This window comes from Pleurodeles waltl, chromosome 6, assembly GCF_031143425.1.
Source record: "Pleurodeles waltl isolate 20211129_DDA chromosome 6, aPleWal1.hap1.20221129, whole genome shotgun sequence".
Taxonomy (NCBI): domain Eukaryota; kingdom Metazoa; phylum Chordata; class Amphibia; order Caudata; family Salamandridae; genus Pleurodeles; species Pleurodeles waltl.
This window is the reverse complement of record NC_090445.1, coordinates 938,279,778-938,306,899: the sequence shown is the minus strand read 5'-3', so window position 1 is coordinate 938,306,899 and position 27,122 is coordinate 938,279,778.

The window sequence follows — 27,122 nt, the reverse complement described above, 5'->3', positions numbered from 1 at the left end:
AAAGCTTATATCACAATACAGAGCATTGAATGTCCCTGAGGAAGTATATGGCAGACCAGACTACAAAGGTCACATCACACAAAGCACATCCATAACCTACAAGATGGGTAATAACTGGCTTTGACTTGCAATCTGAGTTCTGACAGTTATCATCTAAGAATCATGCTGCATATCCTCCACCAAGAGCTGGGCTACAAATGTCAGTGTACGGAAAGCAAAACTAAAGCCACATGGTCTGCAAGTTGTAACTGGACTTGCCAGTATAGTACCAAGTGCCAAACCTGAGTGTGTATACTAGTATGCAACCAAACTGTCACTTATTCAACATACTGGTAGCATCAGTACTAGGCACCCCATTCACAAACACATGGCCGTGTTTGAGGGGGAGCGGTGGATACACAACTATAATTTGCCAACAACATGTGCACCGAGGAGTGTATAGGAAACTCCACACATGTTTGTCTCTACAGACACACCACAGGTAAGGTCTATCTACAATTAGGAGTCAGCAAACTCTAGAGCACTTATAGGGTCGACATGTCAGGAAATGCAGAACTTAGTACACAACATATACTTCCAGTGAGGCCTGACTTACATCAGACACAGAGTTGCTAGAACACCCATGATCATGAATTGCATGCACACCTAGGCCATTGCACTCAGGTTCCACAGACTTGTTGCACTACATGTGGAAGTACATGCTGCTAGGAGGTTCTACCTACTGTTTCAAAATACAGGTAAATAGGGAAGCAGATGTCTATTGGAAAGCTATTTGCTGTAACAATCTTAGAGAATGTGGGTCTGACAGGCTGACTAAATTGGGGCTGACTTCCATTGCGACTCTTGGTGATACAAGTGTCATACACATGACTATCCCCTGTACTCACAGTGGGGCCTACAGGGATGTCCTACAATCCCTACATGATACCATTCGATACGCATTGGCAAACTCAAAACATGTGAGAGCTGCATTCCCACTCATGGAACAAGAGAAAAGCTTGCCCAACGCAATAACACCTTGCTATGCGTCCAACTCACACGAGTCCATTACCAGCAAACACAACACATAACAGACATATCAACACTTACTGGAGAGGTCGGGGTCCTCAAATGTCGCCACCTCTCCCACAGTGTAGGGTGTCGGTCCACCTGTAAGGTATGAAAGGAAGAAATGTGCTCAAAATCTGTGCACAGTGCAACAATTTCATAAACATTTACAATGTGTAGGCTTAATAATGAAATGGCAGCCATTCAGACATGATGGTACTGGATCTGATATATCTCGGCCAACTTGTACATAGCATGGGTCTCCTTTGACAGTTACACACATATCTGCACACATACATTGGCCCTAACTATCATGTGGTTGCAAACATGCCCCATAATTGGTGAGCACTAAAAGAATATGGAGTGTAATCGTCTCATCATGTGCATCCAAGGGAGTCATCCAAAGCCTGGTTACTTGAGGACTGCATTACCAGTCAAACATGCCTTGTGGCCATGACACATTTATTGCACATAGGCCCAATGTACAGAGGGAGGGGCAGGGACTTTTGTAAGCCATCCTGTTGTTACAGTATAGTCAATTGATGTGGCCCAGCTATGGTGATTTGCACCAACCATGGAGATGCCAAGCCATGTGCATACACTCGGACTGCCATCATATTTGGATTGTGGCTCAACTAATTCCAACAAACATCTTAAGATGTTAGCTGAGGGCACCTTACACCTTTTCACAATGTTTTCAAATCAAGAACTGACATGTATCCAAAAAGATCAAGGAACACAATAATCCCACACATTCATAGTACTTCTGTGAACCCTTTCCTTCCACACTCATCAGACTCACATGAGACATATGTCTGAGCCACTTTGCGATTATCAATTTATGTGAAGGCAGCACTAATTTTCAGCATCATGTAGTGATTCTAAAGTCAGTCTAGCAATTGCGTCAACATAGTTGGCCTAAATGTTGGTACATCTGTACTTCTCTATCAATAGTACCCTATATAGACATAATTGGCTCATATTTTGTTAGCTGTTCTGACAAAAAGGCCGCACCAATTTCCTTCATGGAAAAGTATCCTGTAAGTTTGCTGAGCACGTGCTACCTGACAGCTAGCAATTGTGATCCTTGCCATAGTGCATCAATGATCCCCTTATATTACCCCAGCATTACAAACAGTCAGCAAGTTAGCTGGCAGACATTGCACTAATCCCCTGATGTCACAACAGAGCATTTAATCGTGCACATTAACATAATTTGTACTCACCAACAGTTCCACCAATCATGATTCCCAGGTGGTCCAAGAGATCCTGCTCCCTGGTGATGAGGTCAGCCCACCGGTGCTTCAGCTGGTGGTCACTCCTCTGGCTGGCATACACAGGTGCTGCAGGTGATGCAGCACCTTTCCCCACCGGATTCTGCGCGCCTCTGTCGGATACCCCTGTATCACCCTGCCCCCTGCCTGGATCATGAGCGGCCCCCCAACTCCTCTTCCCCCATCCTGCCAAGACGTGGCTACCAGACATACTTATAAGTGATGTTATGGAATAGGGGTAAAATAAATAGAAAGGGGAAAAGGGGGAAAGTAGGGGTACAAAGACAGAAAAAATGTAAACCTAAACACTAAAAGAGCCCAACTATCCCCAAACAAACACTACCCACAACAGACTCCCACAAACAAGGAAAACACAAGATAAATGGACAAATGTAGACAAAACACAGTACTACAGTATACACAAACAATATTTATTTCACAAATGGACTTTACAGATAGCACACAGGACAAAAACAGCACACAATCTCAGGACAACACTCTGTACACAGCCACACAGTCTAGAAGGATCATAGACTGCAAAGTGAAAGTGAAAGTACACCCACTGTACATGATCTGTAAACAGGATATCCTATTACATCACTTCCTGTATGAAAAGTCCCGCCTTTTTCGCATTATGCGTCATTTTTTGTTTACCAAAACTGTATTTGCGTATTTTTTTTTGACGCACAGACTTGAATATTAACCCGCATCCACATAATGATACATGGGCTGTACAAATATCTGGATGCGGGCTAAATTTCACTCCTGTGCGTAAAAAAAAAAGACGCAAATACAGTTTTGTTTGTCAAAAAATGACGCACAACGCTAGGGACGTCAAAATTACAGTGCATTAACTGGTTTGGGGCATTTTTACTTGTTTTTTGGTTATTTTACATTTGGAACACATCAGAGATTGGCTAATTGAAGACAGTATGGTGTTGATGGTGTATGTTCACATGTGTGACATCATACTGCAGCGGAACATGATCCACTACACCCTTCACAGTATTTTTACAGTTGGCTGACGCAATAGATGGTCATAAGTGTGGCCTACATATATGTGTTGCACAAAATGTGCATGTTTGGCATAAGGAGAGGATAGGAATGTGACTCACATATGTACAATACCTAAATGCCTTTGGCTCAAAGTGTGTGCTTTGACAACTGATGTGTTGGTTGACCAAGTGTGTGTGTATCACATGAAGCATAATTGTACTTATGGTTGTATGAATGTGACGTCCATGTGTCCAATCCATAGATGCAAGTCAAATTGAAAATGAGTGAGGGCATGTGTTAGTCATACATGTAACAACACCCGTAAAGTGTACTTCCAAGTTTTAGGGTCACGTAGACACCACATGTGACATAGCATGCACCAGTTGGATGGCAGACACTTGTTCATGTCAATGGTCCACATTTTCTACATCCTATGTCCTAGAGTATTGGTAAGAGCTTCCTAGGCACTACTTGGAGAATCCCACAGTGAGTCATACACATGCATTGAGGAAGTGGGTACCATGTTGTTTGCACAGACAGACAAGGGTGAATCTCATATGTATGATGACACCACAGTTGAGGCCATAGAAGTGAGCCCCAACTATCAAGTGGCTGTGGTGGACCATCATACAAGACAGCACGTGTACACTTATTTCCAGGGATCAATTGCACATAGGTGTCTTGTTCAGGTGTGTGGTCCAATGATGATCCTGTAGATTGTTAGGGGTGTAATTTGTCACAGTTGGGTCCAGGACTCATCAAGAGTCAGTGGCAGCTATTCCTGTATCTACTGATTATCCTTGGTTGATCAATGTGAGTAAAGTAGATGTGCACATGTGAACCAACATGTGGATGGTCCCACCCTGTCACTAAAGACGCGTAATGAGACAGTCAACAGGGCAACCTTGGTGTGCTGAATGAGATAATGTCTCAGGTGTCATGTTCCGGCAGGTGTCATTACAACATTTGTACACAGGTTGGCCTCTGCACTTCCCACTGCATCTGGGGACATCATAGCCTCTGTGCTGATTATTCTCGCAGCTATTCACCACACACGGCCCATCACTATGTTGTGCACACTGTGATTCTGTGTGTGAACTGTCATGGTCCTGACATTTGTGTATTATTCATGGACATTATCAGAGGTTGCTGGTTCTGCTGAAAGCCCCGTACCCAATCCCTACCTACGGCCCTGGGACACTGTCACACTTTGTCATTCATGCATGAATGCAACCCAGACAAGGGATGGGCCATGAATTTTGCTTTTCCAAGAGGATATAACTCAAATGGTACAGTTAAAAGGCAGATGATGCTATACAATGTATTTGGGTATGCATGGAAGAAACCCATGCCCAATGCCCCCCTGATGGATGAGAGGTTTGCTAACGCAAGTGTGGTGCATATGTAGACACATAGATACTTTAATGTGATGCACAGACAGTTGCCAGTCAGGCTGACAGAATGCAAGGTGATTCAGGATCCAGTTACTTGACAAGTTACATAATCAGTGGTCTGACTGAGACTGTTTTGAGGACAAACTAGACTGTTGACATGTCAAACTGTGTACGTCCTGTGTTTTTGAAGGTGACAAATGAACCCAAGGGCTGTGTTACACGGCTTAATTAGTATCAATGGTTGATGGCGTATTTGACATAATGGCAACTCCTATGCTGCTCCAGGCATCATCAGGGGCAGTGCTTTTTTAAATGGGTGGTGTGCATGGAGGTGATCACAGGTGTGGGCTGCATCTGTTTCTCACCAGTTCTGTAGGTGAGACTTGCATTCTAAGGGCCAACAGACATTTTCACAAGGGGAAGCAATCTACAGGTGCTAACAGGGCTTTGAAACTAGAAGACAGTGTATAAACTGACCTGACGTCCTTGCAGTCAGATGTTCTATGACAATGGCATACCATAGGAAAGGGTGTAGCACACTGGTTTGCTAATGTTGGTCTGTGTGTGTAGAGGAGGTAATATCAGCGTACACATCTTAGTATTCCAGGGACCTCTTCCGACAGGTGGTTGTGACCAGGTGTATGGGTGTGTCATGAGTTAGGAAATGGGCTGACATGTACATGGAATGTCATGTGCGCAATGCATGTAATATGTGTGGCACTTGTGCTGTCTATGTTCTGCTTCTAGGGAACTCTAGTCACAGATAGTCCTTGCAAATATTGGATGCAGTTGGACTTACTGCTGTCAAGAGTCTGGTCAGGCATTCCTGTTACTGATGCCAAAGCACATTGACTGCCTCATGTATGAGGCTTGTTTTCCCCTTATTGAGTGATGGTGTCTTAGTTGTGTGCCATATGCTGCGTTGGACCTTGCTTTCAACATGTATGTGTGAAATAGTTGTGGTCCTCTGCTATTGGCCTTCAAAGGAGATATGTACATGATATATGTCATTAAGAGTGTGTGTGTATGTGACCATTGTATGTTAGGCATCACATTAGCTCTGGGATGTTCCATGTCCTACTCAGTATCTCAGCAATGCTCCATGAGGCAACACTCTTATTCTGATAAGTAGAGATGAAGGTGTGCAAAAAGGAATAGCCAGACCATGATATGGTGATTAGAATAGGTGTTTATTTCAATTCGTTAACTAAAGTGGTGAAGGTGATCATATTCAGAAGAAATTATTTACAATCTGTTGCCGCCTGCGTATACCAGCGGCTGTGTTCTGTAGTTTCCCCTCCTGTTGCGGGCCAGCATCCTCCTCTTCAGGCATGTGTGGCTCTGGTTCCAGGAGGGGAATGTTTCTTTTGATACAAATGTTGTGCAATATTGCACATGTGAGGATGATCCTACAGACCATCTCGGGGGAATATAGGAGGCTACCACCAGTGATGTCGAGGCAGCGGAACCTTGAGTGAGGATGCCGAAAGTCCGCTCAACAATGCTGCGTGTCCTCCTATGGGCGTCATTGTATGCACGCTCTGCAGCAGTACTCGGGTTGCCAAATGGTGTCATAATCCATGGCTGGATGCCATACCCCTGATCAGCTGCAAGAGAAAATGAATGGGATCATGTTGATGTAGCTGCCACTATTTAAAAGACCTTTCATGGCAGTAGTTGTCTTGTGTTGTCTGTGACTCTTTTGTGTACTAATGTGGCATCCTATGCTTGTAGGCTGTACCATCTGCATTGTGTTGTTTCCTTGGCTGAACGAGTGTTTGTCTGCTAACCGTTTGTCAGCAGTATGTTTTGGGATTTGCAGTACCGTGTGCCTTCCCTACCATTGTGACTTGTGATACAGGTGTCCGTGTGTCTTCACTGGGGGTGATATGATAGTTCCATGCACAGTTAAAATTGAAAGTGTTGTTAACACGTTCATATCAAAGTACCCTGGACATCCCATACCTTGAAACTTATGCAATGGATTAATGTAAAGGTCATTGGGACACTTACAATTTGCAAGGTGACATTTCGGCAACCACACTCATTGACGTCTTAACATTAGGCTGTACAGTAATTTCCGATGTGTGACAGGTTCAATGGTGACTTAAGAAACATGGCTAGCGATGTCACGACCTCAGTGTGTTCCTGTTGACATGTTGCTGTTGTGGTGTATGTGTTGTGTGTCCTAGAGGGTTGCTATGCAGTGTGTACATAAGTAGGTTTTTGTACTTACCAACAAGTAGTCCATTGCCATACCGTCCATCCTGGAAGTGTTCATTGATGGTGAAGTGACGGAAGATGTATGAGTCATGGACAATCTCAGGATATTTAGCCAGTGATCAATCCCTGGTGATCGACTATGGCCTGCACGTTGATGGAATTTGTATGCTTCCTGTTGCGGTAGAGGTGTTCATTTGCAGCAGGTGGCACAAGGCGTACGTGTGTGCAGTCGATTGCACCAAGGACGTGTGGGAAGCCACTGATGAGGTAGAACCCCTGTTTTGTTTCCTGCTGCTTCTGCAGTGTGTTAGGGAAGCAGATGTGGCGGGTGTCAGTGGAATGATGGCATCCAGTACTTTGGGCAAAAAGGCGGAGAATGATGGTTGTGATATTCCGCCAACCAGGGCACCAGTTGTTTGGAAAGAGCCACTTGCCAGCATATGAAGTACGGCAAGCAGCTTTGTTTCTGTTGGGATGGTGCGGGGTGTCACCAAAGTGGGGGCCAACTACTGTTCAATGTTGCGCAGCAGCTGCTGAATGGCCTGCCAGTTCAACCGGTACCTCTGTGTGATGTCGTGTTCCCTGAGGCCTTGAAGGGTGGTTCTTGGGCGGAATATCCTCTCCTGCCTTCTGCGCTGCCTTTGGGGTCCCTGCTGGTGTTGTTGTAGCTGCTGTTGTTGCTGCTGGGCTCTGCGTCTGCGTGCACGCTGGATTAGTATCACCTCCATGGCTCCCTGTTGCTGCTCTGCTGTTTGTTCTTTGTGTTCTGATTAAATACAGGTGTGTTTGCCCCATTTTAACGCCTGCCCTGACCCAGGCGTTAATTTTTTATGCAAATCGGGCTGTGTGTCATTTTCTGGCTCCGCCTCCCAGCCGTGCGTCATTTTTGCCCGAAAGCATAAATACGACGCACGGCCCTTTAAGCCATTTTTTGGATGGAAACGCCTACCTTGCATATAATTAACGCAAGGTGGGTTGCCACATCCCAAAAATGACGCACACGGCGGAATTTTGTCTGCGGGCTCGGGCGTCAAAGTTTAAATACGGGGCAACGTTTGCGCTGATTGTGCGTCAAAATTTTTGCCGCACAATCGGCGCAGACGGAGTATAAATATGCCCCTTTGTCTTTTATTTCAGTTTCTGTGCCAGCTTCTTCCTATATGGTCTGAGGACTTTGTGCAGAGAAGGGCGAACCCCTTGCACTAGTAGGCCTTGCTGAGGCTTACTTCAACAAATTGGCGCCCGAACAGGGACTCATCGGCGACTCGGATGCCCAACGGATTGGTCGCGATGAAGGATTGGGATCTCGCTGCGGACGATCAATGCCTGAGGAGACCAGAGTCTTGGCAACCACAGAGTTTTTCCCTTCTTTCTGATTTGACCATCCAGGTGGCGCCGGTCCTCGACTGAGATCCTTTTTGTTCATTCGTCATGTAGTGACCATTTGGTCGATTTTAGAACTTGGCAGTTGGAACCTGGACACCCTGTGATTGGTAAGAGCCGTGTTACAGCACTTGCTGTGGGTTTTGATGCATTCGTTTGGTAATGAAGTTTAGCACTACTTACTGTGGCTCTCGTGTTTTGGGTGACTGGTCAATTTGTGTCCTTTGAATTGATATATAAATTGCAATTTATATAGGCAGGTAATGAGGAGAATTTTCTCCAATTTAATTTTGATTTGAACAGCACCTTAAGTGCTACTTTGATTATAATATTGCATATTCTGCACTATTTTTGGCATGCCTGTTTTAAGCGCACTTCGTAGGATGTGTTGCTTTTGTAATGGTACAAATTTGAGACTGGAAGAATCGCAACCGGCACCCCCAGAGGACTCGTGCAGATCCTGAGTTATGCTGGCCTATGCATGCGAAAGATTGAGTATGTGGAACAATGCATGTGTAAGCGAACGGCGAGGCAAGATATGTTTGACTGTGTACGAATATGGGAGAAAGAAGTGCGTGGACGAGTGAAGCGTGAGCAAGCCTTGCTTGAGAAAGAGCAGCGGAAGAATGTATATGTGAAAGCATTGGAAATGAGAAAGAAAGAAATAAATGACTTAAAGGAGCTAGAAGAGAAAGAACGTAAATTACAGGTAACTGGCCAATACACAGTTAGGCAACCTCTCTATCCTATCCTTAATAAACCACACAATGATTTTTTGTTACTAGATCGCCCTCCACCTCCGTATGTCGTTCCTTCTGCCCCTCATGAGTTAGCTAAGGTCTCCGGTTCGGAGCAACAGAAGATACGAGACAGTCGCTCTATGTTGCCTGCTGACCGTGCGTCTGAGCTTAGATCTGTTGCTCGTAAAACAATTCGTAGCGTTGTCTCTGCTTCTGAACTTTTAGACAACATGAAAGGGTGAACGGAAAAGGAGCAGCCATATTTTACTGAGGCATTTGGCACAGAAGTTATTGAACTATATCGAAAATATTCTTATGAGTTAGAGCCCGATGTTTTGTCCCAGGTGGCTGATGCAATCAGGCGTTTGGTGAAATTATGTGTTGTGGCAGTCCTTTTGCAAGAGGAGAAAAGGGCCGTGGACGTAGTTGCACGGACATCTCAGACCGGCGGGGTGCAAGCTTCCATCTTCGGAACAGATAAGACTATGATAGTTCACGCGAAACCAATGCGGGAGGCCGCGCCTTTGTATGTTCCTCCTAAAGGATGGGGTACAAGTGATGATAAAACTTCTGTTGATGCTAAGGGTTATTTTATTTATAATTGGGTGTATACTCCTTGGAATAGGGCAGAAGTAATGGCACTTAAAACAGCATTACCTGACCCGCGGAAAAATCCAGCCGCTTTTTATGAGGAAGTTGAGGGAGCAATTAGTTCTTGTACTATGACTTTGGCTGACATTGATTTATTTTTCGGATTGATATTATCGCCAGATATGTGGAGAACTGTTCGTAAAGTTGATGATCGTGTAGTTTTTGGGGCGTCATGGAAAGAATTAGAACAGATGGATGGGGACAGGGAACCTGCGAAAAAGCCATATCAGTTGATTCTAGATCTTCCCGCAGCCATATTAGTTAAGTTAAAAATGATTATTCCCCCTAAAAAGATAGATTGGACTGTTTTAGCGTCTTGTAAGCAAAAGGCAGATGAATCGGTCTCTGATTTCTTTACACGCTTTGAAGAAGCATTTCATGATTTTAGCGGCCAGTTATTGTCAGATGATATGGGCAGACATTTGTTTGTCGATAAATATGTTGCAAATCTGTTACCAGGATTAGCTAGTCATCTAAAAGCTAGTGAAAGTTCATGGACTACCTCTACTCCGGTTTCTCTTTTAACTATGGCTCAGTATTATGAACGTCAGGAATTAGAAGCAAAAGGTAGCGAGGATAAAAAGATTAAAGAATTAAAGACGAAGGTTATGTTGGCTCAAGCTTATGGTCCGCCTTTTAGAGGTAGTGATAGAGGTGGACGTGGATCTTGTGGTTCTTCTTACACTAGTTTGAATTTGTCTGTTGATCAGTGTGCGTATTGTAAGAAATTTGGGCATTGGGCTGCCGATTGTCCAGCACTACGTGTTCAGCAGTGTTCACGTGGTCGGGGACAAATGAGAAATCGCTCAGGATATTCAGGGCCTAGAAGAAGCACGAATGATCATGCTAGGGTTGATGCTAATGTACGAGGGCAGGATGGGTTTAACACTTTTGATAGACGGAACCAATACCAGATGTCTAACTATGTGCAGCCTGATTTCCAAGATTCTGCTTATGCATAGGATTGCCTAGGATGGGGTAAGGAATCAGTTGAAGTTCCAGTAGATCAGAGGGGTCCCTATGTTACAGCACATGTTTTGGGTTCTACTGATCAGTTTCTGGTTGATACAGGAGCTACTCGTAGCGCCTTGTCTAAACAATTGATTCCAAGGGCTCCCCTGTCTGGCTTAACCATTACATCGATAGGTTTCGATGGAACTCCTTCCCCTAGCCCACTGTCACAACCACTTGCATTCCATGTTGATAAATTTACTGCTCCATGTCCATTTTTGCTTTCTCCAAATACACCAGACAATATTATGGGTCTTGTGTATGCTCAAGTATTTCAGGGCTACAATACGATGCTCTCCTGAAGGGGTGCGTTTTATTTTAAATGATAATCATCCTGTGATGGAAAGAGTTTGTTTTGTTAAAGAGGATATTGCATTAGCTTCACTCCCTAGTACTTTGTGGGCTACTTCAGATACTGATGCGGGACAAATGATTATTCCACCGGTACATATTAGTGTCAAGGAGTGAGCTGTATTGCCACGTTTGCCGCAATACAAAATTTCACAGGAGGGCGAAGAAGCACTCACACAAATTGTGCATGATCTTATTGCAGTTGGAGTTGTTGAGGAAGTTCTGTATAATGTTTGTAACAGTCCGATTCTTCCTATTCTGAAAAAGGATACTGATACTAGGATTTACCGATTCATTATTGATTTACGGGACGTCAATAAGATTGTGATACCACAGGATATTGTGGTATCTGACATCACAACACTTCTTACTTTGGTTCCCCCGACAGCAACTACGTTCTGTGTGATAGACTTGAAGAAGGCTTTCTTTTCGATCCCTATTTATCCTGACAGCCGATATTTGTTTGGTTTTACTTTGAATAAACGATCACATAGATTTTGCAGAGTTCCTCAAGGCTATACTGAGAGTCCTAGTATTTATAGTCAAGCGTTAAAATGACAACTTGATTCTTTTGTTTTGCCTGAAGGTGTGGCTCTCATACAATATGTCGATGATATTTTGTTGGCAGCTGAGCAATGTGAAAGTGCACTTTGTCCTTTCTTTTCTTGCTTCACACCATCATAAAGTGTCACGAAAGAAATTGCAATGTAGACCAAAGGTAACCTATTTAGGTCACCTTTTGTCTAAGGAGGGCCGTGCACTTACATCAGATCCTATTCAAGCAATTTTAGACAAACCAGTACCCTCTACTCAGAAAGATGTTTGTGCATTCCTTGGTCTTACTTCTTTTTGTAGGCAATGGATATTAGGGTTTTCACACATTGTCAAACTTTTTTTAGCACTTTTGACTAAAGATACTCCAATGCCCCTCCCATGGACATATGAATGTGAGACTCCTTTCCGGCAGCTACGACAAGCCCTTTGTTCAGCACCAGTGTTAGGTACTCCAGATTACATGAAGCCTTTTGCACTTTACGTACATGAGAAAGATGGATGTGCATTGTCAGTTTTAGTACAGACACATGGCGATCAGCAGCGTCCCTGTGCATATTTTTCAGCAGTACTTGATCCTGTCGCTCGAGCGTTGCCTGGGTGTTTTCATTCAGTTGCTGCAACAGCTGTGTCAATACATCAGAGTGAAGGGATAGTTTTGTCACATAAGCTGTTGGTGTTAGTACCCCATGCGGTTGATGCTCTTTTAAATCACACAAAGACACAACATTTAACTAGCACTCGTCTGACAGGATATGAATTGACACTGCTGGCTCCTCACATTACACTGAAGAGATGTGCAACACTAAATCCAGCCACTTTGTTGCCATATCCGGTGACTCAGCCTCAGTCACAAGAAACACATGATTGTATATTCCTTACCGAAGAACAGACAAAGGGTCGTATTGATTTACAAGATACGCCCCTTCCAGATGTAGACGGGGAATTGTGGGTTGATGGGTCTTGTTTGAAGTTGCCAGACGGTACGACCTCAGCTGCATATGCAATCACCACAATACACACGGTAGTGGAGACAGCTCATATACCACAGAAGTCAGCTCAAGCAGCTGAACTAATAGCTTTGACACAAGCATGTGAGCTTAGTACTGACTTATGTGTGAACATTTATACAGACAGCCGCTATGCTTTTAGAGTGGCTCATGATTTTGGTTTGCTTTGGAAGGAGAGAGGCTTTCTCACATCCACGGGATGCAGATAATGCACAGAGAATTAGTGCATGACTTCTTGACTGCATTGACATATCCAAAGAAACTAGCTATTGTGAAATGTAGTGCACACAAGAAATTGACCGATAAGTTAGGGCAAGGTAATGCCCTTGTGGACCGCGTAGCACGTGAGACTGCGATGCAGCGAAGTACTACTTCTATGTATGTAGTGAAGTCACAAGCTGAATTTTGGCATAATGCTAGACAAGACGTATTAGATATACAAAAATCTGCTTCTGTGAAAGAACGTGAGCAATGGTCTGAAGAAGGAGAATTGGATGATGATGGCTGTTGGCGGAATAAGCAGATGGATAAATGGAAATTGCCTATAGCTTTTGTACAACCTATGGTTCAGATGGCACATGGGCTGGCACATGTTGGAGCTTCAACAATAACGAAGTTGCTTACGCAAGTTTGGGAGCATCCAGAAATTTCCAGTACAGCTAAGAGAGTAGTACAGTCTTGTTTGATCTGTTTACAAAACAATCCTGGAAAAGGGACACGTACTCCAGTGGGAGGGTTTGCTACACCAACTGCACCATCTGAAGTTCTACAAATGGATTATATTCAGCTTGAACACTGCAACAATTTAACATATGTCTTGGTGGTGGTACGTGCCTTCAGTAAATGGATAGAGGCATACCCCACAAAGGATAATACTGCCATTACCACTGCGAAGGTGCTTTTGAAAGAATTTTTCCCTAGGTTTGGTGTTTGCAGACTTTTATGGAATGATAACGGACCTCATTTTGTTGGGGAAGTTATTAAGTATGTCCTGAAAGGATTAGGGATCAAACAGAAGTTCCATGCGGTTTTCCACCCACAATCAGCAGGGTTAGTGGAAAGGTATAATGCTACTTTGAGGCTGAAGTTAGCGAAGATACAGGCTTCCACATCCTTAACTTGTGAGAAAATGTACATAAAGTTAATCAAACACAATAGCTGCTAGGCATCTGTTTATCTTTATTATGTTGCCATGTGCTCGACAAACCTCCTGAACTTTGATGGACCTTGTGCTCGTAGCCTTGGGCTGCAATCTGCTTATCGCTGCCATATTACTTTTTCCAATTACAGTTCCGAGAATAGTCGTGCTTAATCAGTAACTGCCAGAACAAGTTTGTACAGGTCGTTGCCACCTCCTGCCAGCTACATCTGTACCTTTTCCCACCACACGTGTATCCCTGAAATATTCTGAAGACCGCAGAGGACCTTGAATACGATAGGGGTGGAGTTGTCCTCTGACTAAGCAGTTTTGTGTGTATATAAGGTTGGGTGCCCCAGAGTGAAGGGGCAGCCTCCGTAGGATAGTCACTTGACTGTCCTGGGACTCTGTATTAGCTCGAGCTATAATCCATGTAATAAACTTCTCTTTATTCCTCCAGTTGGTGACTCCGTCTGATTTGTGAACTCTCTCCTAAATAGACCCTGAGGACTTAAAGGGTGTCCCTCCACCGCTGGGAAGAAGACCCCGGTGGGGGTCTAATCTTTCCTGGTTCCTCAGTTGGCGCCCGAACAGGGACCCGAGTCAGGCATCCAGGGGACCGACCAGGTGACGGAGGACTCACGTTTGGATTTCCAAGGGAGGCGCCCCACACCAGATTCTGAGCTTCGTTCTCTGTCGTGGACCTGCGGATCTCCACTGTGTGTCTTCCAGCCGGCTCGACTTCTCCTGGGGCTGTCTGAATTCGGGTCTCTGTTTCCTGTGAACAACTGTCGGACCATAACAGAAGTGTCAGGTAAGGACGGGAGTTGAAAGATTCCTGTCTAAAAATAGGTCTGTGAGTATTGTACGATTTCTATCGCTCTTTGCAAAGATCGACGTCAGTGGTAAGACTGACCTCAGTTGTCATTTAAGTATATAGGAAGCAAAAGGCATATTTGCCACTCATTTGGTGTATTCAAACCACTGATGTAAGAATCTTTTTTTAAAAATTTACTGGAAGAATGCCAGCGTTCAGTTGTTTCAGGAAATTGTGTTGTCTTTGCAGTAGGGACTCCCGCCTGGAGGAAACATGCCCCGCTCCTCCGACCGGGACTCCGAATTATGATATATATGTTAAATATGGCATAGGTCCGATTATCTGGTCTGATATATGGAGAAAAAGAACCAAAGGTAGTTCTGATTTGCAATGGCCTATTCACGGTACATTTGATAAAGATAAATTAGACTATTTACAGGCACGTTTGTTTGTAACAAAAAGTAGACCAGGGATGTTTGATTCACTACGGACGCGGAAGAAAGAAGCAGACCAAAGACGTAGGAAGGCAGAGAAAGAATTACAGAGACATAAGACCAGGACGGCGACTGAAAAGGTATATGACTCTGACGTAGCTGAACATCAACAGAAAATTTTAGAACATGACCGAAGGCTTCACTTACAAACTGATAAGTGTTACCCTTCCAGGACAGTAGTGGATAAGCCACAAGAGGAAGACCCCCTTTTAAACGATGTTAGATAAACCCCCGTTATATACTCCACCAATATATCCTACACTACATCCTCAACCTGCACCAGGTGACCCTATTGTGCCACCCCCGGTTGGATCTCAGGCAAGTGCTCCGCCACCCACCACCACCCCTCCTGTCACCAGACCTATAGAGGATACACCCCGCCCGACTATACCCACCCCTCGACTGGCCCCCGTTTGGCCCACCCCTGACTCCTGTTTAGACACCACACATACCCCCCGCCCCATGACCCCTCGAATGCGCACCCTGCGCGGACATTTGTTCTCTAATTCACAAGAGAAAGATGTCATTGAAGAAATGACACGGAGGTGGATGACTAATTGGAATGACTATGGGGTCAGGGACATTGTCCACACTATGAAACAATGGGATAGTTTAGTTCAGTTACATGCAGCCACCCTTATGTGCAACATTATAATACACGAATATGAGGATTCTTCAGCTCCCGCGGGACTGGTGGACCTCTGAAAACGCGCCTCTACTGGGCTGCCGTTTGGTTCTGGTCTCTATGATTATGTTGTTACTCTTCTTGTATATAGGGACCGCCTGTGGACATGTAGCCCTTCTATAAGGGCATCCATGTTTCCCATGAGAGAGGTTCCGCCGGTTTGACGAGAACCGGTGACGGGTGACGCTGGCCAAGTTATTACCGCAGGGCATTTTCAACAAATGTGGGTACACACCCCATGGAAAAGATCTGAAACATATACCCTAAAAGCCGCCTTACCTGACCCCCGTAAGAACCCTGCAGGATAATATAAAGAATTGCAACAAATTCTTGAATCATGTACTATGACGTTGCCCGTTATTGACATGTTAATGGCAGCAGTAGTCCTGCAGGAAGTCTGGTCAAAAATACGGAGGCACGACCATGCTGAACTAGGGGGCACGTGGGACCAATTGCAAGCAGCAGAAAGAGACAGGGTTGGGGGAGCGAAACCAGACCCACTTATATTGGCTCTCCCACTGCGTATTTTGGATTTAATGAAGACCATACTTGCACCGCACAGGATAAATTGGGATAAATTGGCCGCCTGTAAACAGAAAAAGGACGAGGGTGTTTCAGACTTTTATACAAGGTTTGAGGGTGTCTTTTCTGATTACAGAGGCCAAGACATGACTACTGAAGGGGGGATAAGACTCTTTGTTGACAAATTCGTGGACAATTTATTACCAGACATAAAGGGAAAATTGAAATTGTGTGAAAGTACGTGGCCAGTCTCTACTGCTACTGGAATACTGACAATGGCCCAATATTGAGAACAGGGAGATAGAAGAACAAGAAAAGAACGAGAAAAAAATGAAGGAGTTAAAAACAAAGGTATTATTTCAGCAGGCCTACCCTCAGCCCTGTCAACAGCAGTCCAGATCAAGGTCACAAGGACCTCCCAATGACAGAAGGCAGTCCCAACGCCCTCCCCGTTCTTCCCTCTCCTACAATCAGTGCGCCTATTGCAAGCAGGAGGGCCACTGGAAGAATGACTGCCCCAATAAGGACAACTCCACAGGCCGCCCCATGCCCCCACCGCAACAGGACTACAGACCACGCGGTAGGTCTGGTCCTGCAGACAGACCCCGCCAGCAGGCCCCTCCACGGTCCCACAGTACCCACCGCCCAAATTATTTTGATGCTTCCTCCCAGCGTCAATATTTTAATGACAACTATGATGCGTATGAAGGTCAGGGGTCCTCCTTTGACTAGGACAGCCTTCGACAGAGGGGGGTGGGACCAGTTTCTATTCCTGTTAGGCAGAATGGCCCTCACGTTGAGGTACAATTAGACAGTACTCCACATGATTTTTTGGTAGATAGTGGGGCCACCAAAAGTTCTGTTAAACAGGAAGAGATCCAAGGGGTCCCTCTGTCTGGCAATATTAACGTCTCTATGGGTTTTTCTGGTGTTCCGGTGGCTAACCCCGTCTCCCAGCCGCTGCATGTTGCTATAGGTCCTTACACCATTAGCTCCCCTCTCATTCTTACTTCGGCCTGTAGTGAGAATTTATTGGGTTTGGACTTATTAAAGAAATTGTACGCCACCATTTATTGCTCTCCGGATGGAGTTCATGTCACTCTAGGTCCAAATATTTCCCCGTCACAATTTTTGTCAAAACCACTTCCACCTGAACTTCGAGATTTGCCAGACATTTTATGGGCCACATATAAGGACGATGTTGGATGTCTGGACATACCACCGTATGTAATACGTTTGAAAGCCAATGCCAAATTGCCTCGTCTTCCCCAATACAAATTATCCCAACACATTGAACAACAACTCAAAAATATTGTGACACAGTTGATTGATTTGGGTGTCATTGAAGAAACTCGTGGTAATGATTGTAACAGTCCTGTCCATAAAAAATTATCTGATGGCACTGCGTCTCCAGGACTCCGATTTGTTATTGATTTACGGGCGGTCAATACGATTGTAATACCCCAGTTCCCTGTTGTTCCTGACATTACGACATTATTAACAATTATACCTGCCTCCGCTACTTGGTTCTCTGTTATCGATCTTAAGAATGCATTCTTTAGCATTCCCATTCATTCAGATAGTAGACACATCTTTGGGTTTTCACTGGGTGGTCGCAGTTTCCGGTTCTGTCGCGCTCCACAAGGCTATACTAAATCGCCTAGCATTTTTAGCCAGGCCCTCAAGGGTCAATTAGATGCCCTTGTTTTTCCTTGCTCCTCAACGCTGGTTCAATATGTGGATGACCTTTTAATAGCATCCACTTCAGACCAAAATTGTAAAACAGATACTGTAGCCTTATTGAAACATCTAGCACACCATCACCATAAGGTCTCCCTATCCAAATTGCAATATTGTAGACAGGAGGTTATATACCTAGGACACCTCTTGTCTAAGGAGGGACGTACGTTAACGGCTGAGAGAATACAAACTATACGAGACATACCGGTTCCAAGGACACAGAGAGACGTTAGGGCCTTTATAGGTATTACCTCCTTCTGTCGTCAATGGATTCCTAATTATTCTCTTTTGATAAAACCATTTTTGCATCTCACCCACAAAGATTGTCCTGAAAAGACATTTCAGTCTGGTTTTGATGAATTGAAAAATACACTCTGTACAGCACCTGTACTGGGTACGCCTGATTATCGCAAAGATTTTCAGTTATATGTGAGCGAGAGAAATGGATGTTCACTATCAGTGTTAACCCAAGAGCATGGCGGCAAACAACGCCCCTGTGCTTATTTTTCAGCCCTACTGGATCCAGTGGCCCGTGCACTCCCGAGCTGTCTATGGGCAGTAGCCACTGCAGCGGTCGCAGTGCGCCAGTCGGCCGGGATAGTCATGGATTCACCCCTCACCCTGTTGGTCCCACACACTGTTGACGCACTATTAAACAAAACAAAAACACAGCATCTTACTAATGCACAATTAACTACTTATGAACTGACACTTTTAGCTAGTCATATAACATTAAAAAGGTGCAACACGGTCAATCCTGCCACTTTATTGCCAATTACTGAAAAAACTGAAGATTCTTATGATGACATACATGACTGCATTCTCCGGACGGAGGATGAAACAAAAGGGAGAGTGGACTTACAGGACACTCTACTGAAAGACCATGATGGCATATTATACGTAGATGGCTCATGCATCAAGCTACCCAATGGCACTACCTCTGCAGCCTATGCAGTTACAACAGCTACCACTGTAGTTGAAACAGCTAGAATACCACATAACTCTGCTCAGGCCGCAGAATGAATAGCTCTAACACGAGCCTGTGAGTTAAGTAAAGGACTTAATGTGAATGTTTACACGGATAGTCATTTGGCGTAGCACACAATTTTGGTTGCTCGTGGGCAGAACTAGGATTCCTCACTTCACATGGGACACGTATTCAACATGGGACCCTTAGAACTAACTTACTTTCTGCCTTGGCGTTGCCCAAAACAATGGCTATCATGAAGTGTAGTGCACACAAAAAGGTGACAGATGAAACTGGACAGGGCAACGCCCTAGCCGATCAGACAGCAAAAGATACAGCGTATGCAAAGACAGGACACATGTATGTGGTAGATAGTACAGAGAAGGTTCGTCCCCATGAAATATTTGGGAACACGGTAGAGTGTGTCAGGAAGATACAGGATGAGGCAACTGAACAGGAGAGAAAGGAATGGGAAAAAGAGAAGGCCAAGTTAGATGAAAATACGCTGTGCTGGACAGATCTGTCACAGAGGGAAAGATGGATGTTACCCAATGCATTCGTTCTGCCAGTAGTGACTATGGCCCATGGTCCTGCACACGTTAGTGCGAAAAGCATTTGTGATTTGCTTGATCCGGTTTGGTCTAATAAAAATATCAGAAGAGTAGCTGACCAACTGGTTCAATCCTGCATGATTTGTTTACAACATAACATAGAGAAGGGTGCCTCAGTCCCCGCTGGGCATTTTTCCCTACCAACGTATCCCTTTGAAGTACTACAAATGGATTATATTGAGATGGAAAGGTGTAACAACTTGAAATATGTCCTAGTTGTGGTCTGTATGTTTAGTAAGTGGGTAGAAGCTTACCCTACTAAAGATAATACTGCCCTTACCACCGCAAAGGTACTTCTGAAGGAGTTCTTCCCACGGTTTGGGGTCCCAAGGTGTGTCTGGTCAGATAAGGGGAGTCATTTTGTAGGGCAGGTGATGAAAAGGGTGTGTGAAGGGTTGGGCCTCCGCCAGAAGTTTCTTGCAGCTAACCACCCCCAATCAGCAGGACTAGTTGAAAAATATAATGGAACACTTAAATTGAAGATGTCAAAAATATGCGCAGAACGCGGTATACGGTGGCCGGACGCGTTGCCCCTGGCTTTAATGTCTGTCAGGATGACGTCTCACTCTAGATCAGGGTTGTCACCCCATGAGATAGTGATGGGTAGGCCAGCAAATGTCTGGGGGTTCCCTCGACCTCACAAGTACTCAGAACTAGAACATCCTGTTTTGATGGACTATTTAAATGAACTCACTAATTCTTTGCATTCTATTCACCAACAGGTGCGTGAAGCACTCCCATCTGTATCCACCGATCCAGGCCACAAGATACTACCTGGAGACTGGGTCCTCACAAAGAATTTCCAGCGGAAAAAGAGTCTCGAACCTCGATGGAAACGTCCGCGACAAGTCCTCCTTGCTACTCGAACAGCAGTTAAAGTCAAGGGAGCTAAGAATTGGATACATGCATCCCACTGTAAGAAAGTACCCCTACTCGTACTCTCTGATGAAATAAAAAGTGGTGACCACCCGACGACTGAGGACCATTTCAGCAACACTACGCGGAGTGATAAAAAACAGAACAACAGTGTGCTGCAGGAGGTTCCCTCAGATTTAGGTCACACTGAACAATTGTTTCCTGACCATACCATACCACAGTCCACAAGATACGATTTCCGCCCACGAAAATAAGAAAATGAACTGATTGCTTGTCCCCTGTATTAAGTCTGACGATAGCTGCAGGGCCGTGATTTTGACTGTTGGGGTGGACCAGAGTGTGTCAATAGGACTGCTGGAATCACCCCACAGTGAAGCAACCACCAGTCACGGGCAGCACCTAGGTTTGACTGAACTGCTAGTGGGACAAGCAATAAAGAGAAATGGATGTTATACAAGAAGACAAGAGGAAAAAGAAGAAAATAAGTAATTTAAAAAGACTATTAGGCCCACGTATCGCTTGTCTCACCATAACAAAACTATTTTTGATACTTCTGTCCTGCATTGGGTGGGTAATACATGATTCTGACTCAGAGGTCTCACCAACTACGCCACTGCCTCCAGAACACAGCCATGTTTCCTTACCACCCCATGAGGAAGGACGACATAAGGAATATGAAAACAATACCTTCATATCTATGTTACATCAACATCAGCTGGCTGTAAATAGAACAAATTGTTGGATATCTGGCTTGCTACTGAGTTCTGTGCAAAGGTTGCCATATATTGCATTCCCTTTTTCTTTTGATGGCTCCTGCAGCGCCTGGTATGAACTATCAGCCATTTGGGCTACCTCAATGGATGCTACTAATTCCGGACTATTGGTCACCCACCTACACCGGTTATGCTGGCCCACTGGAACGAGAGTTTATGGAACAAAGGAAGAAAAGTCAGAATATGCTGACCGACGAAAGAGGTCTCCTGACATATATTTTTTATCCTTTAATACCACACCCCGGATTGGCCGAAGATTTTTTGTAACACAGGTCAAGGCTCCACTTTGTTTTCAGAAAAGTGGTAATAGAAGTGTAGGTGCCAGTAACTGTAATGCTACAGTAATATTGAATGGAACTAATTGGCCTACCATGATACCATCACGAAACTCGTATTTTGTTTGTGGTAATAATGCCTACACCTCCTTGGTACCCACCTGGACCGGCACGTGTTACATTGCTTGGTTACTACCACCAACTTACACAGCTGGCCCTCAATACCACAGGACTTGGAGAGGGGTAATATCTGCAGAAGATACCTCAGCACAAGAAGAATTGGACTACTTTAAAGGAGTCCTTCCATTTTGGGGCCCTATGATGAACAGTAGGGATATCAGACATCTCACACGAGTCGTGGAAGCAACAATAAATGAAACAGCAGGAGCTCTGAGTAACATCACTGCAGAGCTCGCTGCTGACCGCCTTGTTACTCTTCAAAACAGAATGGTTCTTGACATTATCTTGGCAGACCGTGGTGGAGTTTGTACTTTGATCGGATCGAGCTGCTGCATTTATATACCAGACAATGCCCCTTAAGTGTATAAAGCTATTCAAAGGTTGCATATGATAGCTTCTACAATACACCAAGACGAAGGAACATGGTCCTTGACCGACTGGTTTTGGGGCTTGATTTCCCAATGGGGCTGGAAGATACTAATATTCCTTTTTGTGCTTGCTGCTGTATTCCTCACCTGTTGTCTTTGTGTACAGTGCCTACCTGCTTTGTTCGGTTGCTGTATGGCATCCCTTGCCCCCTGGCCTGTTCGCCCTCCTCAACACACGGTTATGCTGTCCCTTGAGCAGGAGATAAAAGACCTTATGTCCATTAACATAGACACTGAATGACGTTCAAACTTGCCTCACAATGGCAAAAGGAGGGATTGAGAAAATGTACATAAAGTTAATCATACACCATAGCTGCTAGGCATCTGTTTATCTTTATTATGTTGCCATGTACTCGACAAACCTCCTGAACTTTGATGATTGAGCTTGTGCTCGCAGCCTTGGGCTGCAATCTGCTTATCGCTGCCATATTACTTTATCCAATTACAGTTCCGAGAATAGACGTGCTTAATCAGTAACTGCCAGAACAAGTTTGTACAGGTCGTTGCCACCTCCTGCCAGCTGCATCTGTACCTTCTCCCACCACACGTGTATCCCTGAAATATTCTGAAGACCGCAGAGGACCTTGAATACTATAGGGGTGGAGTTGTCCTCTGACTAAGCAGTTTTGTGTGTGTATATAAGGTTGGGTGCCCCAGAGAGAAGGGGCAGCCTCCGTAGGATAGTCACTTGACTGTCCTGGGACTCTGTATTAGCTCGAGCTATAATCCATGTAATAAACTTCTCTTTATTCCTCCAGTTGGTGACTCCGTCTGATTTGTGAACTCTCTGCTAAATTGACCCCGAGGACATAAAGGGTGTCCCTCCACCGCTGGGAAGGAGACCCCGGGTGGGGGTCTAATCTTTCCTGGTTCCTCACTTGGCCGGATGCATTACCATTGGCATTATTGTCTATTAGGTCAGTGCCACACTCTCGAATCGGCCTTACTCCTTACGAAATAGTGTTTGGAAGGCCAATGAACATTTGGGGAGTGCCTAAGCCAAATTCTGTATATGATGTACGTTGTGTCCTGATGAATGATTATTTGGCACAGTTAACCGACAATTTGGTTTCTATTCATCAACAGGTTCGAGAAGCACTTCCTGACAGATCTACAGGTGAAGGCCATGAACTCCGACCTGGTGACCAGGTGATGATTAAGTCATTTGAAAGATCAAGCAGCTTGGAACCAAGGTGGCGAGGCCCAGAACAGGTGCTCCTTGCGACAAGGACAACAGTTCGAGTGACGAACCGAAAGAATTGGGTCCATAGTACTCACTGCAAGAGAGTGCTACCTACCTTGGTGGAACCTGCTGTGCTGATCGATTATCAAGAGATTTTGACTACGGAGAAATGCCGTGCTATATCACCTGACGAATCTGCGGAGTTCTTACCGGACCATACGATTTCTGGAGTGTTGCAATATAATTTGAGACCGGGGAAAGACCCCGTAGTGCTGGAGAATACTGGTTGAGCTACCACCCTGGGTTAGTGAAACGAAGAGCCAATGTGGCAAGGGGGGGATCAGCCATGCATTAGAGTAGTGACACCCGTCTTGGCCCATGGTGAAGAAATCAGCGGCTGCCTAGGGATAAGAGCTCCAACGATTGTTTTTAATTCATTTCTGAAAGGGTCGATTATCACTATTGCTAAAGTGAATAACAAACTGATCATTAGTACTATGGGGTTTGTTGTTGTTTTGGTGGTTATAGCAATAATCACCTGGTTTGTTGAAAAGAAGGCTCCTGCTCGTGAGTGTTTTGTTGCCACTGCTCCAGTACCAGAGGATCACTATTACTTTACGCTTCCCTATCAGGAGCAGAAGTACCGTCAATCGTACTTCAATAATACTTTCTCATTCAGATGTTGCATCATACTCATAATGCTACAAATACTACTAACTGTTGGGTATGTGGAATGATACCTGCGCATCAAAAGAAAGGAGGAACACCTTTCATTCCTTTTCCCTTTTCACACAATGGATCTGGTCAAGCTTGTTATACGCTTTTGTTTGCATCTGGAAAACGTAGAGGGCGGACTTCTTTTTCGCTTTAATAAAGTTTGCTACCAAGACAAAGATGGGTATCCCCAAGCCAAAGGAACTAAATGGGAATGGGAAGAGTATCAACCGGACAATGTTTAAATACCATATGTCTTCACAAATATAAGAGACTCTGACAAGAAAGAACAATTTGTGATTTCTGTTACAAAAACTAAAGCAGATTTATGTATACGTAGCATTGGGCGAATTCCAGTAGGGATAAGCGATTGTACCTTGATTTTAACTATTGAAGGTGTAAATAATAGTAGTTTTACAGCTTCACATAATACATATTTTGTTTGTGGTAACTATGGATATTACCAACTACCTGTTGGGTGGTCAGGTGTGTGTTATGTATCTTTTCTATTAGCCCCTGTGTTTTTGGCCCCTGCATCATATCACCGAGATTTTATACTGTTCAATGACATCATTAAAAATAGATATAAAAGGACAATAAGTACAAATGAGGTAGACCAAACGGATACTAGCCTGCAACAATATGTGGATTTTAATTTAGGGCTGTTCTCCTTTGTGGGTGCTGCGTTAAACAGTAGGAAAGTGAGACGATTGACTAGGGTTGTGGAAGCTGTTACCAATCAGGCAGCTCTGGCACTTGGGAATATTACCAAGGAGCTCAAAATTGCGAGGATTGTAGCGCTCCAAAATCGTATGGTACTAGATGTGATATTAGCTGATCGAGGTGGTGCATGTCGCATGATCAGTAGTAGTTGCTGTGTTTTTATTCCAGATCACTCACCTTCAGTATATGATGCAATATCTAAATTGCATAAAATTGCTGCAGAATTCCACACAGAGTCTGGTACTTGGACTTTTTCTGGATGGTTTTGGGCTCTTGTTTCCGCTTGGGGCTGGAAACTACTGACTATCCTGTGTGTAATGATTGCAATATTTTTCACATGCTGTATCTGTATTCAGTGTGGTCCAATGTTCTGCTCCATGTGTATTACTGCTTGTATGCCTACCAAAATAAATATTACAGAAATGAAAGCACACCACGTTAGATAAGGAAATAGCTGAAATGATGAGCATAAATATACAAGATGAATATTTAGATTAGCCCAGAAAGACGAATGTCTTCAGCTAATGCAGAAAGGGTCATCTGTTGTAATTTAATAGCGATTAGATTAAGCATTAGCAGAAGACATCTTGTATTTAGCAACTATTGTGAACATTTGGCTGAATCTATTTTGTATTCATGGCAGCCATTTTCTCTGCCATATGCTCTGTCCTACCTTCCTGTTAACTACTCTGGAAATTCTGTCTAGTGACAAGTTATATTTAGCATCTCCCACTTTCGCACATGCCCAGTAAGATCTGCAGCTGTTAGTAAGCAGTAACAGACAGTAATGTGTCAACTAGTCCTTGAAACTGTTAGCCCCTCCTACCTGTCGACTGTGCATTTCCATATGACCTTACATGTATGTAAGTCTTGCTTCTATAATTGCACCACCTTCTTTTAGCCCCTGCGTGGGTATAAAAGGACCATGCTCTATTAGTTCAGTGTGCTACTTCAAACATTACCGAAGGGTGCTGTTTGAACTGTAGTACAACCTCATGAGGTTTAATAAACTTTGTCTTTTATTTCAGTTTCTGTGCCAACTTCTTCCTATATGGTCTGAGGACTTTGTGCAGAGAATGGCGAACCCGTTGCACTAGTAGGCCTTGCTGAGACTTACTTCAACAGAGCCGCTCTCACCAGGGCCCCTCCAACAGGCTAGACTTGTTGGTAGAAATGCTCCAAGCTAAAAGACTCAGACAGCTTAGGCTACCACTACTATATGATGTGCTTAAGATAAATCACCCCACCCCTCAACTCAAGTGCCTGAAGTTCCAATGTTATGCCCAGAAAACCTATGTTACAATGAATTGATTTATAGGGCCATGGCCATTCGGTGGAAACATGTTTAAGTACACAGCTCGGTGCGATGGTGTTGATTAAGTTACTACTTCGGTGCAACTCTAGAAGTTGTGCTTTCTGATCCACAAGTGACATGGATGAAATTGGTTCAATGCACCAGCGATGAAATATGAAAGAGAGGTTATTGTAGCCCTGCAAAACACTAGTCAATTTAAAATTGAGATAGAAGTATTGGTTTTGGGTTACAAACAATACCATAAGGAGATAAGGGGCACAGTGGAAACAGCAACAAACCTTATTCTGTTATTCACAGTACCACACACAAACTGTACTACGATTATTAAACACTTTTGAGTAAAAGTATTACTAGAGGAACAATCTGTTTCTCAGTACATCTTAAACAGCAACAGATTATATAACAGAGTTCGGGGGGGGAGGGACTACAACTGTGTGCTTGGCATACACCTCAACCACTCACACCTGCCATTACTGGGTGACCCTACTGTTCGTAATGCAAAGGGCTTGCCAATTGGTCCCTGATTGACTTGGCCACTCGAAATATCAGATCCCTGAAATACTTGTACTAATCCCCTATGCATAAATTACATGTATGCTTAGATGGCATACTTTGTTCCTCACACCTACAGATAACTGCAAACATGTCTGAGTATACCGGGAAAACTGTCTCAGAACATTGTCGAATGGAGATGGGGCTCCACTGGGACAAGACCCCTATACCAAGTGCTAGCTGGAGGCTACAGTCGGCATGGATAAAGGATCCAATATTCAAGGTTAAATTACAGCAGGAAACAATAGACTATTTCCGAAACAACAAGGCCTCTTCCTCCTCTGATCTCATTGAAAGGGAGGCTTTCAAATTCCTTATCAGAGAAGCCTGTATCCACCCCACTACAGAAGTGTGGAAGACACTAGAATTAGAATTCCAAACAGGAAAGCGCCAACTATGCATGCTGGAAAAGGATTAGAACACTGACCCCCTTCCTAGGACGGGCGAACGATCTGCAGAGCATAAAGCTCATGCAGACCTACAACAGCATATTGAGT